Source organism: Nycticebus coucang, chromosome 17, assembly GCF_027406575.1.
Source record: "Nycticebus coucang isolate mNycCou1 chromosome 17, mNycCou1.pri, whole genome shotgun sequence".
NCBI classification, from domain to species: Eukaryota; Metazoa; Chordata; class Mammalia; order Primates; family Lorisidae; genus Nycticebus; species Nycticebus coucang.
This window is the reverse complement of record NC_069796.1, coordinates 51,955,417-51,970,269: the sequence shown is the minus strand read 5'-3', so window position 1 is coordinate 51,970,269 and position 14,853 is coordinate 51,955,417. Positions and strand designations below refer to the sequence as shown.

At 42.3% G+C, this 14,853-nt stretch overlaps 1 protein-coding gene and 1 pseudogene across 1 annotated transcript in view; one reads left to right on the top strand and one right to left on the bottom strand.

Annotated features, from left to right (window-relative positions):
• The window catches only part of G3BP1 (G3BP stress granule assembly factor 1), a 32,817-nt gene extending 23,718 nt beyond the window's left edge, over positions 1–9,099 (bottom strand). The window contains exon 1 of the mRNA XM_053566405.1: positions 8,947–9,099. The gene's annotated coding sequence lies outside the window, so the exon portion shown is untranslated. The remainder of the gene's footprint in view (positions 1–8,946) is intronic.
• LOC128568659 (zinc finger protein 593-like) lies at positions 1,197–1,532 on the top strand (annotated as a pseudogene).
• Positions 9,100–14,853: the final 5,754 nt, after the last annotated feature.

Here is a 14,853-nt window from a genome sequence, read left to right as displayed (position 1 = left end):
ATACATCAGTAGCACACTGTAAATGCCAGTTTTAAATAAGAAATACACCACAAAATATATTACATAGACTATACTTAAAACTGCACACAAATTACTAAAATAAGAAGTCAAGAAGAAAATCAGGGAAAGCAAACGGAGCAGGCAATTCTCAGGAAAGTATTAGATGGACAACAAACAAAAACAAAGACTAAATAACCTAGTAAGACGGGCATGGCAGTGAACACCTGTGTTCCAGCTACTCGGGAGGCTGAAACAGGAGGATCACTGAAGCCCAGGAATTCTGAGACCAACCTGAGCAACACAGCAAGATCCTGTCACTAAAAAAATAAAAATTTTAAAATAGGGAGGTGCCTGTGGCTCAAAGGAATGAGGCGCCAGCCCCATATACCGGAGGTGGAGGATTCAAACCTAGCCCCGACCAAAATCTGCAAAAAAAAATTTTTTTAAATAAATAAAAATCAGTATCAAGTAAAATGCAAGTTAAAACCTATACCTTCACACCAGAAACCCCCCGCCCCAGTATTAAAATTTCAGTAAATACTAACCACTGATGATCAAGTAGGAAAAAAAGCCTGCAAGACTGCTAACAATAGAGAAAAGCTACGCTCAACTGCCTCAACTGGTACAAACACAATGAGTGGAGAACAATTTTGCACTTACCTAATAAAATCCAAAGGCTCTGATAAATAATCTAGCAATTCTCTTCTATGCACATATACAAGAGAAAATTACTCATTTTGCACTAGACGAAAACAAGTAACTGCCATTCTATCTGTAAAACGTAAGTAATAATCTACATGTCTATAGAATGGGAAATAGATAACAAGCTGTAGTTTATGCCCATCCTAGAAACTCCTATAGCTAGAATAAACTCCTAAGAATGAAAACCAGTAATATTAATAATTATGCCATGTTAACTGAAGTGAATCAAAACTGTCCCTGGCATACCAAAACATAGTCATCCTGTTCACAACTGTCAAAAAAATGAGCACAGAACAGATGTCAAATAATACACATATTGAAAAGTCAATTGCCAAATATGTACTGTGCGATAGCCTTATGTATGTCTAAACTGTTTTCACTATACACGAAGCAAAACGACATATTGTTCTTAAATATGTAAATATATTTTTAAAAATAGGCTGGACAGCCCTTGGCCTGGCTGTTAGCGGCCATGGGTCGCTTTAGCCCGCCAGATGAAGGTGAAGAGGCGGAAGCCTCACCTGAAGCTGCTGCCTCAGGGTCCCATAGGGCCCCTGTCCAACCCGGGCGCTGAACCCGACCCTGACCTTCCAGGGGGCAGCCTACATCGCTGTCTGCCCTGTGCGAGGTAGTTCATCGATTCTGCCAACCTGAAGACCCACTTCCGATCCAAAGACCAAAAGAAAAGGCTGAAGCAGCTGATTATCAAGCCCTACAGTCAGGAAGAGGCAGAGAGGGCAGTGGGTTATGGGTTCCTATGTGCCCCCCAAGAGACTTGCAGTGCCAACGAAGTGTCCACTGATGTCCCTGAGATGGACACATCTACCTGATGTGGCCCAGGGATGCAAGGACTAGGCTAGGGAAGTGTGCCAATTTCTTTCAGCCTTTGGGTTTGGGGAGTGAATGGCCTCTTTTGGGTGCCTTTCCCCCAATAAAGGAACTGGACAAAGAAAAAAAAATAGGCTGTACATAAAAACAAATGGATACAGGAAACAGAATAGAGCTCAGTAACATACCTACACAGAAATGGACAATTTCTAACAAGACAACTCAGTGGAAAAAGGATGCTCTTTTCAACATATATTGAAACGATTAGATATCCATATGCAAAATAACCTCAATTCATGCCTCAGACCATACACAAAATCTAACTTAAAATGATTCAAACTAAAATGTAAAACCTGAAGCTAAAAAAAAAATTTTTTTTTTTTTTTTTTTTTTTTTTTGGAGACAGTCTCATTTAGTTGCCCCAGGAAAAGGGCCATGGCATCCTCTTAGCTCACAGCAACCAGTCTCTGGGTTCTAGTGATCCTCTCACCTCAGCCTCCCAAGTAGCTGGGACTATAAGCACCCACTACAACATCCAGTTAGTTTTTTTCTATTTTTAAGAGATGGAGGTCTTGCACACTCTTGCTCAGTCTGGTCTCCAACTCCTGAGCCTTGGCCTCCCAGAGTGCTAGAATTACAGGCATGAGCCATTGCACCCAACCCCCAAATTAAACTTCTAGGCAAAATATGCATGATACTAGGTTAAGCAAAGATTTCAGATACAACAAAAGGACAACATAGAAGAGAACAAATTGATAATGTAGACTGTATCAAAATTAAAATCTTCTGCTTTCCAACACTATTAAAAGAATGAAAAGATAAGCCACAGACTAGTAGTAAATATTTCCAATGTATCTATCTGATTAAAATACTTGTGTCCAGAAAAGAACTCTCAGAATTGAATGACCAATCCCATTAAAAATGAGCAGAAGATTTAATGACACTTAAGAAATTACTATGAATGCCAAATGAAAAACACTAATCATTAGTTATAGAAATCCAAATTAAAACCAGTTAGGACCACTAAACACCTGTCGGAATGACTCAAATTAAAAAGGCTGACCATACACATTGTTGGCCCAAAGCATGTACTGGAACTGAACTCTAAAACATTGCTGATGGAAAACTAAAATGGTACAACCACTTTGGAAACCAGCCAGACAGTTTTCTGATCTGGACATTCCACTCTTAGGCATCCACCCAAGAGAAATGAAGGCATACAGCCATACAAAACCTTGTACACAAAGTTCCGAAGCTGTAATTACCATCACCAGAAAAAAGCTAGAAACAGACCAAATGTCCACCAACAAGTAAATGGATAACTGTGATAGACCTACCTGATAAAACTAGCACTTAGCAATTAAAAGAACACAGATGTATGATTCTAATTTACATAAAAATTCTAGAAAATGCAAACAAGTCTACAGTGATAGAAAAACCAGGAATTCCGTGGGGGTGTAAAAGAAACAGGAAGAAAAGAAAGAATTCAAAGAGGAATGAGAAAACTTTGCAGGTGGGGTGATGCATAGGTTCAGTATTTTAATTCTGATGATGGTTTCCTGGGTATATACATACATGCCTTCAATGCATGCAGTTTGTTGTGTCAATTACATCTCAATAAAGCTGTTCAAAAAAATTTTTTTTTCTTATCCCATCAAAAAAAACAGCCCCAAAAGACACAATAAAGGTCTCAGGAGAGGTGACAGAAACTTGTATGGTGGAGAGGTTTCTTGAAACTCCAAAAAGCAACACAAATTGTTAACTGTCAATTCTGAGTACAATGGTATTTAAGTGGTCTTTTTACTCTATTTTAATAAATTTATCAAAAACACCGAGAAAAAAACAGCAAAGGTTTGTGTGTACCAATGTGAGCATTAAACTTTAATAAAATTTGTTCCAAAAAAATAATAAAATTTGTTCCAAAGTTATGATATGCATTCAAACATTTGAAACTTGGTCCTTTAATATAAGAGAAACCAAAATAAAAATGTTTTCCCAGAACCACAGAAACTTTAATACAGAAGCCAACATCTGGCTTAGAACAGCAGCAATAATAACCATCACTAGGCCGACCATCAATCTACAGGGTGTCCCAAAAGTTCCCATACATAGGGAAAAATGGGAAATTATAGCTAAAAATACCTCTGTTTACAAAATACTCATTACAAAACATTAGAGGTGGCCAACACGTCAAGAATATTTTGTAAATACTTTGTAATAAATATTTTGTAAATAAGGGTACATTTAGTTACAATTTCCCCCAACTTGTATTTCCCAGACTCTTCACATTTACTACCTGTCATCTCCTTTCAAAACTCTAACAGCTCCTTAGAGAAATGGTTGATTCTTGGCCTGGAACTAGCAAAATGCAAGATGAGCCTAAAAAATCTGGTAATAAATAACAAAAAAAAAATTGGGGTATATAAAAGGGACTTTATCTAACAAATGCAATCAATGTAACCTGGTTTCTGGTACCCTCAATGAATCCCCAACAATAAAAAATAGGGGTTACAGGTTTGGCACCTGATGCTCAAGCTGCTAAGATGCCAGCCAGCCACATACACCTGAGCTGGTGGGTTCGAATCCAGCCCAAGCCCGCCAAAACAACAATGACGGCTGCAACCAAAAAATGGCCAGATGTTGTGGCAGGTGCCTGTAGTCCCAGCTACTTGGGCAGTGGAGACAGGAGACTCGCTTGAGCCCAGGAGTTGGAGGTTACTATGAGCTGTGGTGTCACAGCACTCCACACGACAGCTTGAGGCTCTGTCTCAAAAAAAAAAAAAAAAAAAAAATTGGGGTATAATGGTGACAAAAAGAAATAGGCTAGATGGGCAGCACCTGTGGCTCAAAGGAGTAGGGTGCCGGCCCCATATGCCAGAGGTGACGGGTTCAAACCCAGCCCTCACCAAAAAAAAAAGATAGTCAAAACAACAAAAGAGCCAAAGCTGAGGCTAATACTGAATTACAACCCCAAAATAAAATTAATACCCATGAGTTCATGCTAACATAAATTTAAAAAGGAGGGAGAGAAGAAACAAATCTTCTTTACAAAGAATTTAAAATACTGTAGAATGAATGAGGGAAATTAAATCACCATTAGAATACCACAAGAACAACAACTACAGGCGAGAAACCACTAATAGATGCTAAATTTAAGGAGGTAAAGTTTTACTTGCATGGATTCAAAGTATGTCCCCCAAAGAATTAATCAGCATTAACTTTAATACTATATACATCCATAAATTCAGATTCTCCTCCCTCTCTTGAAAGTAGAGCCTAATTCCTCCCCTCCCTTTGCACGTGTGCTGGACTTTAAGGCAGACTGGAAAATTTAACTATTTTTCTTAGCATATCCCCCCATCCAAAGTTAAAAGCTCATCCTTTAGATTTGTAATTAAGGAAAAATCTGTTTTCTCATCAAAACAAAAAAATGTTATAGTTAATAATAATGCCCATTCGTATGTAAAATTTTTTAAATTATGAATTTCCTGTCCTCTGAATCCCCTAAGACATACGTGGATACATTCCAGAAAACCCTAAGGACACAGGGTCCACGAACATAGGTATAAGTCAAGCACATCTACAGGCTTGTATGAACACCATGGGAGAAGCCTGGAAGGGCAGGTAGGTGCCACATTCACAATTTCTAGATTCAGAATTCCTCTACATCTTTTTTAATGCTGGCTATAGTACCCCCTTAGGTACCACATGTTTCACCAATTAGTTTAGAAAACTATTTGGGTTTTGGACCTCCAGTTCCTTTTAGTAAAAATATATATCTAAGAAAAGTGAAAGCACTTTTAAAATATACAAAGGGCTATCTATATATAATAATACAATGATGCTATTATATAGTCACTTAAGTTAGTAACTGTCAAAGATTACAACCCTACAAAGTACACGTGTGCATCATCCAGGAAGCTATATTTATTTTCTGAATCATCTTTAATCTTTACTTTTTATTAAATACCTAAAATATAACACACACTAAAAAAGAAAAGCAACATCGCAACAAGCTAACATTACCCATCATTTAAAGTCATCCTTATTTATTAACTAAGCCATAGTCCAAGAGAACAATTTTTTTAAACTGCTTTCTGCCTTATACAGCAGACCCTTATTCTTCATGTATGAATTATTCCTAGCTCTTAACGCTATCACCTGGCTTGCAATTCAGCCTTCCCAACTTAAGCTGGACTGGATGTCCAAGAATACTTAAAAAAAAAAAAAAAACTTTAAAATAGCTGATTTTTGAGATACTTAAAAAAAAAAAAGAATCCACTGACCCGCCACAATGTAATCACCAACTACAAACTGAGATTACAGTTGCAGAATCTAAATTTAACTCCCCGCTTGGAAAGATAGTATTCACTACCAAAGGTTGTTTCCATTAGCTGCTGCCACTAAAGGGGAGCGCAGGTTTTCTTTTTCTGACCTACCCTACTTTGTACATTAACCTCCCTTGTTAAATCAAGATAGTTTGTCCTAGGCAGTCCAAGCACAATGTAATCAAATGAACATACAATGTCTACCTGAATTCTGAAACACTTATAAAACCAAGCAATTTGCAAAAATGTTAAGACCAAGTGGGCAGTTTATTATTAAACTGACAAAAAGAAAAAAATTGGTTTTAGTCACAAATTTAGGCTTTACATTAATCTTTTAGCATTCACCCTATCTGTCTTAAAGAGCATATACAATTCATAAAACTCTAAAAATTTAAAACTATCCTCTGCCCGGCTTCGCACCTGTGGCTCAAGGGGCTAAGGCGCCAGTCACGTACACCTGAGCTGACAGGTTCTAATCCAGCCCAGGCCACCAGCAACAATGACTGCAAGCAAAAAATAGCCAGGTGTTGTGGCGGGCACCTGTAGTCCCAGCTACTTGGGAGGCAGAGGCAGGAGACTTGCTTGAGCCCAGGAGTTGGAGGGTGCTGTGAGCTGTGATGCCACAGCACTCTACACAGGGTGACACCTTGAGGCTCTGTCTCCAAAAAAAAAAAAAAGCTACGCTCTGCCCTTTCCACAAGAACAAGTAAAAACATGCTCTAAAGTAGGTCCCAAACATTACCAAAATTTCCTAACATTCCCTTAGTGGACATCAGCTGAACAGCAAGCTGAGTGTGAAGTAAAGAACTACCTACTTTTCTACCTGTTAGGAGAGGTACAAAAACTTAGAAAAGGACTCAGCTGCAACAAATGTAATCTATAACTTAATTGGGAAGACAAGAGGGCCAAGCCGTATCACAATTTGCTTGAATTCACTTGTCCTTGATAAATGAATGCACAAGTTATTAGTCAAGGTACCAATTTGTGAAATAATCACATAATTTTCAGATTTATGCCCAACTGATTACCATTTGCCTGCGGTAAGAATAAGTTTTTAAACATCTAATGTAGAAACGAACAAATTTTCCCTTTATAATACATAAGGTAATTTCATTCTCACATACTTTACCTGAAGCAGTAATAAAATTAGGTAGATGCAGACTTCGCAGTTTAAATGCAGGTCATTACAGTACTTTACCATTTGATAAATTACTCATCATTAAATCTTAAGTTAAAATGCTAATTTTAGATAACTGGAATTGCTACATAAGCCAAGTTCTAAGCAAAACAATGTTTTATTACAAGCTGTTATTTATGGCAACACCAACAAAGGTAAAAACTTGTCCATACAGTATTTTAATCCTTTATCTTTAACTACAAGTATTTGGAAAACAGAAACACAAATATCAAACTTTCTCAAAATTTTTTATGTGCTCCTTCTGACTGCAAAAAACCCTTAACCGATGCTAAAAAGCATCTGTTCAGAAATATGCAATACAGGAAAATAAATGTCTTTAAAATAGTCAAAAGCCATTCATTCAAAATTCAGAAGAGCTAGTCTCAAGCAGTTTTGTCTCAAGTAGCCATTTGTGATGGCAAGTTAATGATTTGAATCTGTTAATTTCATTAAGCCAAGGAAACTAACCTAAAATACTAAGCTACTACTAGAAAAGTATAAACTCAAAAGTTCTCAGAAGAATGATATCTATGTTTTTGCATATACAGAGGAGCCTAGAAACGCAAATGCTAAAAAAATAACTGCACGTAGACTTTCATCCACATCCAACATCGCATCTGCCACAGTGTATTTTCCAACACCTCTCCAACGCCAGTAATTCACCTAGCAGGGTAAGCTCCACAGAGGTCACATTTATACTGTAAATGGGCGCCATCCTTTCCATTACAATCTCGTATTTTTATTTTTCTAAGCCTCTCCTTTTCAACAGATGGTGTTGAAGCGTGAAATTTAAAAAAAGAAGAAAGATTTGAGGTCTAGCACTGCAGCCTAACTTCCCGCTGGCGGGAATTTCCCATCAGCATGCTAAGTTTCAAACCTGAGCAGCATAGCCCGTGTTCATTTGCTTTTACTCATGTTTTTCTCTGCTTTTTCCCGAAGCTATTACGGCAGCACATCTATCCGCTATCGGTACGAATACATGCAGGAAGAAAGCCCTTTGTCATATTCCCACTTCCAACCCGTGTCCCTGGAAAGCCCGTAACTGGCCTAAGTGCAAACGCTGCTGCAATCTTCTCGGCAGTTCGCCTTTGGAGGCAGATGCCACCCCCAGGGACAATCATTCTCGGTGCAAAAGTGCCCTGCAGCCGCAGAAGGCGCTAAAGCAAAAAATAAAACAAGCTTGGGGGTAGGAGTTTGAAGGTCTGATACCTGCTCCTTACCATCTCCACCTCAGTGGCTTAGTCCGCTGTGGAATAATCGTACCTACCATGTTAGGTCGTTGTGCGAATTAAACGAGGGGCAGACAAGCTGCCCAGCACAGTGCCTAGCACACAATGAGAGCTTAGAACGAGTATTAGTTATTATTATCTCTAAGTATCCATGAAGTCGCTGCTCCCTCTTCTCTCCCGGTAAACGAAGGAGCGGCGCTTCTGCTCTGCCGGCCGGTGAGACTCTTACCGTACTTTTCGTGTTGCTCCCAACCCTAAAAAGCCTCCTTCTAGTCTGGACCTCGCTAGAGCCCTCGGCTAAAGAAGGAAAGACTCCGCAGGCGCGAGGCAGGGAGGAAGGGGGCAGGCGGGAATAGCTGGCCAGCCGGCCCGGGGGGCCCCTAGGCCCCCGAGATCGCCCTGGGGCCCGGGCGGCGGCCGCAGCTCGCTCCCGCCCCGCGTGGCCGTTGGATGCAGGACGCGCACGCGGAGAACACGACCACGCGCTCCAGCCGGTGGGGGGGTGAGGGGGTGAGCCGCCGCGCGCCCGTCCATCCACCGCGCGAGCCTGCAGCCGTTGGGTTGGGGTGGGGTTTGGGGGACGCTCCTGGCGCGGCCGCAGCCACTCTTGACTTCTCTCCCTCGCAAGCGCCACAGTTCGTCCTGTCCTCACGCCGCCCGCCCCGCCCATACCCAGGCGTACCTGTAAGACGGAACGGGAGAGGAACAAGCTTTGCTCCACTGCACTGAGAATGGCAGAAACCCCTCACACAACTGCGTCCGCACACACGCGTGCTCCGCCACCGGTCTATATAACCTCGATTCAGCCTAACTTGTTGCGGCCAGGTCTGGCGAGCGGATGACCAATCCCTACTGCGTCCTTTGGCCTCGTCGAACAGCAATTGGGTACTGACCCAGGATAAAGGCGTGGCTCTTGATTGGCTTTGACTCATGCCTATTAGACTGTGAGAATGTCGGTTCCCTAGTAACAGATTGGCACTAAGAATGACCAATAACGGAAAGGAATAGTGCTGGGGAGGGTGGGCAGTTCTTTGAATGATACCCTTTGTAGCCAATAAATTTGTGGAGCTGCCCTCATTCGTTAAAAAGTCTTCCCCTGGGCGGATATCCGTTTTCTATGCAGGAGCGGTTGCTCCACAAGGTGGGGCCCGTGTACTTTGGGGAAGTAAACCCCAAGCAAGTAGGAGGTGCCTACTTCCTTGGGCGCCCGGCAGCCCAAGGAAGCCCTCGGCCAATCTCAATGCCAGAAGGAGCTGATGGACATGGGGGTTGGACTGCTCCAAAGAGCTGGAGCCCCAGGGTCGCCGATCCTTTTGGGGCGGTTATGAGCCTGTGCGAGCTTGGGCTTCTGTCCTCTTTCCTTTCTTCCCCTCCGTTTGTTGCCTCTGGCCCCTGAGGTTACTACTCTCTCCTTTTCCGCACAGTTGCGTGCCTGGGGAACCAAGTGGCAAAGTGTCCCTTTTTTTTTTTTTCCTTTTTTTTTTTTTATTTCTACGGGACAACCTAAGGGCACTTGTTGGCTCTTAACCGTTACTCAGCACTATCGCGAGCCACTGTTAGAAGAAATAGCTCCCGTAGTGTTCGCGAGGTCCTATGGAAAGGTCGTACGTGTTAAAACTACTGAGCTGAGAGCTTGCATTCCTCCCCGTCCACCTTTGGCAAGTACCGCTGCAGGATGTTTAACGAGGCTTTTGTTGTTGCAGAGGAGCGGTGCTTTGCGCACTCGGATCAAGTTTGGACCTCGATCAAGTTTACACCTTTCTGGGCGTTACCACCATTGTCAAGCAGTTTTCTAATTGCTGTGGTTGTGGGAGGCTTATTTCTTCACGTCGTTATGCCTTTAAATGGTAACTTGCCAAACTCTTATGCCTAAGTCCCAAAGATCCGAAACACTTCGGGGGGCTCCGAGAGCCCCAGCCTTCTTCGGTCCGAGTCGTTTAGTATGTATTTTGCTGGGCCCCTGTTGGTCACTGTAAGCATCTTAAGTCGGAATAGCTTTGGTCCCAACAAGTTAGGCAGACACGCCCCGGGTGGTTCTCATTCCAGGCATGTGACCAGATGGAGAATTTTGGAAATAAAACGCATGGAGCGTCCCTGTTGTGGGAGAGAGAAAGCTGGCCGGCCAAGATAGGACTGGACCAAGGCTCGCCGCCCTACGCGGAACCTAGCCTCATACTGGGGCTCGGGGAGGCCCACGACCGACGTGAATGTTACGTGTGGTCCCCCCAAAACCCCACTCCCGCATCAACCTGCTCATTAGGGACACTGGTGGAGCTCCCGACGTGCTGTCCCTGCTGGCTATCACATGTTTTAAGGCAGCGGCGCTGGGCTGGGGCGGGAGCTCCCAAAGCCAGGGTACAGGCCCTCGAGTTCTCCGGGGGGAATTCAGCCCCGAGGAGAGACGCCGCTGAAAGTTTTCTGGAATAGGGAACCTCCAAGATCTATGAAACAAGCAAAAGGGTTTGGATTTTATTCTGAGGGCAGTGGAGAGCCCCTGGGAGGTTTTTTTGTTTTTTTTTTGTAGAGACAGAGTCTCACTTTATTGCCCTCCGGTAGAGTGCCATGGCATCACACAGCTCACAGCAACCTCCAACTCCTGGGCTTACGCGATTCTCTTGCCTCAGCCTCCCGAGTAGCTGGGACTACAGGCGCCCGCCACAACGCCCAGCTATTTTTTGGTTGCAGTTCAGCTGGGACCGGGTTTGAACCCGCCACCCTCGGTATATGGGGCCAGCGCCCTACCAACTGAGCCACAGGCGCCGCCCCCCTGGGAGATTTTTTAAAGAGTGGACTAAGACATTTACTTTATAAAAGGACTCTTCAAATTGAAACACTAATGAGAGCAAGTTGGTAACCTGTGGCTGGGAACAGGGCTACTCTTAAGTAACAATTGGTGGGAATTTTAAAGGATACAATTCTTTTTGCCAGGCAATCTGGCAGTACCTAATCAAATTGTACATATCCCCCAAAACAATACCACTTCTTGGTTGCTAGCCACATTTGTTTACAAAGGTTGTATCAGGGTGTTCACTGCAGCAATGTTGGACTGAAAGCTGAAAATTTACCTTTTAAAATACAGAATATTATGCAACACTTGAACAGTGAGGACTATACAGATATTGGTTGGTCTCCAGATGTTATTTGTATTATTAATAGAAAAAAAAATCATGTTCAACAAAACATACAAATTCTGTAAATTAAAGCAAGTATGTAAGTGCATAGGGAAGTTCTAAATTTAAAACAATAGATATTACCCCTAGGGAATTCAGTAGATTGGGAAAGAGTTTGTGTTTTGTAATGAGAGGGAGAAAGAAAGAGAAGCAGGAAAAAGGAATTTATTACCAGAGGGAGAATGCCAGCAAGACCCCTTTGGTGGCTGTGGCTGTCTTCCAGAGAAGGCAGCAAATTGGCTTCCTCCTGTTGTGGTTTCTTCAGGCAGATTATAAACCTTCAGGACCCAGAAGCTGGGTACTTAGTAAATATTTGGTGATTATTTTACCACTAATGAATTGTCTATAGAGTGGTGGTTCAGAAAGGATTTTGCCCCCAGGAGAAATAAACCATTGTCACTACTGGGTGGAAGGGCTACTGGCGTCAAGTGAGTACAGGCCAGGAATACACAGAAGAAACACAAACACACACACATGAAATTATCCAGCCAAAAAGCCTGTAGTACTGGGGCTGACAAACCCAGGTCTAGTCATCTAAGGAAGAATCTCCAGCCTTCTCCTACTCTTTATCTGCACTGCCAAGCAAAATCTGCAAATCCCTCCAGTACACTACCTCATCATTCTCTTTCTGCCAATTCTTCTCAAAGCTCTGACAGTGAAGTAAGAAGGATAGGCAAGTAGGCAAGACCCCAGAAAATACAGTTTGGTGGCGGGCAGTGGAAAGGTGATGGAAAATACTAGGTAAGGAATGATCCTAAGAATACCTCACTGTTTTGTTTTTTTTTTTTTTCAAACATAGTTAATCATTTTTGAACGGTGATTAAAAATATGCGTGTATCTATCTTTAACTGTTAAATGCTTTGTGAACAAAGACCTAGTATAATAACAGTCATTGCAGCATTATCTGTAGTGGAAAGAGAGTGTGTCTGGCTATGTGGGACTAGTTCGATACATTACTACAATACAGTACACTTAAAGCAGACCAACATGCAATCTTACAGAAAGTGAAGTAGGTCTACTTGTACAGTTATAGAGAAGTTGCTGAGATATCAATAAATGATGAAAGCAAAATACAGAATAATGTGAAAAGTCCACTGGTATTTGTGTAAAAAAGATCTATTAATATTTAGGTATCGCTATAATTATACTGTGCATATTTATTTTCCTTTTTTTTTCAGTACATGCACACATTATGTCTGGAAGGAGTCATAAGGAACTGTTAATGATTACTAACAGGGAGGTGAACTTTGGCCAGGACAAGAAAAAAGCTTAGTTTTCTTTCTGTACCCTTTGGCACGATGTGGGTTTTTTGGGATTTTTTTTTTTGTAGAGACAGAGTCTCACTTTACCGCCCTTAGTAGAGTCACACGGCTCACAGCAACCTCCAGCTCTTGGACTTACGTGATTCTCTTGCCTCAGCCTCCCGAGCAGCTGGGACTACAGGCGCCCACCATAATGCCCGGCTATTTTTTTGTTGCAATTTTTCCAGGGCTGGGTTTGAACCCACCACCCTTGGTATATGGGGCCGGCACCCTACTCACTGAGCCATAGGCACCACTCTATGTGGGTTATTTTTAAACATGCGCCTGTATTATTTTCAAAAAAATTGTTACATATAGATTTTAATAATGATATGAACTACAATAAAGAAATTTTGATCTTTAAAACAAAAAAGATGTAATATTGCATTACCTCTTATAGGAAGGTATATGAAGTGTTTTAAAAATGAGACATCAACCCTTCCCCCACATTATTAACTTCTTTTCCTTTCTTTCCTTACTATACAAAGACCTAAAGATACCCTTTACTGGCTTAGAAATACGTGCCTAGTTGGATTCCTCCCTCCTTCAGCATTGACTATCTGCAAACATACCACCTCCTCAAACTCTATGAAGCACTGGCCATGAGCCAAGCACCTTGCTAATATTCTTTGTAAGGATGGTCTCATTTATTTTACTTTATTTTTGAGACAGAGTCTCTCTCTGTGCCATGGGTAGAGTACTGTGGTGTTACAGCTCACAGCAACCTCAAACTCTTGGGCTTGAGCAATCCTCTTGCCTCAGCCTCCCAAATAGCTGGGACTACAGGTGCCCGCCATCACACCCAGCTAGTTTTTTCTATTTTTTTTTTTTTTTTTTTTTTTTTTTTGTAGAGACAGAGTCTCACTGTACTGCCCTCGGGTAGAGTGCCATGGCGTCACACGGCTCACAGCAACCTCTAACTCTTGGGCTTACGCGATTCTCTTGCCTCAGCCTCCCGAGCAGCTGGGACCACAGGCGCCCGCCACAACGCCCGGCTATTTTTTTTTTTAGTTGCAGTTTGGCCGGGGCTGGGTTTGAACCCGCCACCCTCGGCATATGGGGCCGGTGCCCTACTCACTGAGCCACAGGCGCCGCCCAGTTTTTTCTATTTTTAGTAGAGATAAGGCCTCACTCTTGCTTCGGAACTCCTGAGCTCAAGCAATACACCCACCTTAGCCTCCCAGAGTGCTAGGATTATAGGCATGAGCCACTAAGCTTGGCCAAGATAGTCTCATTTAGTGTTTGCAAGTCTATTTCCCATTGTACATGTACAGAAACAGGCTTGGGAAGGTTAAGCAACTTGCCCAAGCTCTCACAGCTAGGGCTAGAAGGCAGGGCTCTAACTTCAAGTTCGGGTTCTTTTACCCATTTGTCAATACTACCCAGGGAATCCTTGGTAGTATAGTGGTGGGGAAAAAAGGGGGAGGGGGGGAATACCAGCCAGGGGAGGAGGATATAGCCCTGAGTATAGAAAACAAGTATAGTCTCCCCAGAAACCTCTCAAAAACTAGGACTTTTTCTTTATTGCCTCAGGCATGACACCAGATAATATTGCCTGGAGAGATTTTGCAGTGTTGGAGAGTTCTGGAATGCATGACGAATCCTGGTCATCTGCAGTCAAAGACCTTTGCAAAAGACTCTTTCTAGCATACTCTGGTACTACATACAGACCTTAGGAGTCCTCACTTCCTATGGTTTAGATGAGGAACAAAATTTCAAGTCCAAATAACATGTGTCAGGCATCTATTATGTGTATGTACTAGTCACACGGCTAGGCAAAATTTTCAATTCATTCTCACAAAAACTATGTTAAGTATTAACTCAAGTTTTACAGATGTAGAAACTATCTATGCCTCAGAAAGTTTAAATGGGTGGTGCCTGTGGCTCAGTGAGTAGGGCACTCGTCCCATATACCAGAGGTAGTAGGTTCAAAGCCAACCTGGGCCAAAAACTGCAAAAAAAAAAGGTCCATGTAAGAAAGTTTAAATGACTGGCCCAAGATCACATAGTGTGAAAGTGGCAGAGTTGAGCATCACGATCAAGTTTGTATCACTTGAAACTCAGATCTAAATAAGGAAAAAAGCAAGAATAAAACGTAATAGCTCTCTAGGTCAGGCA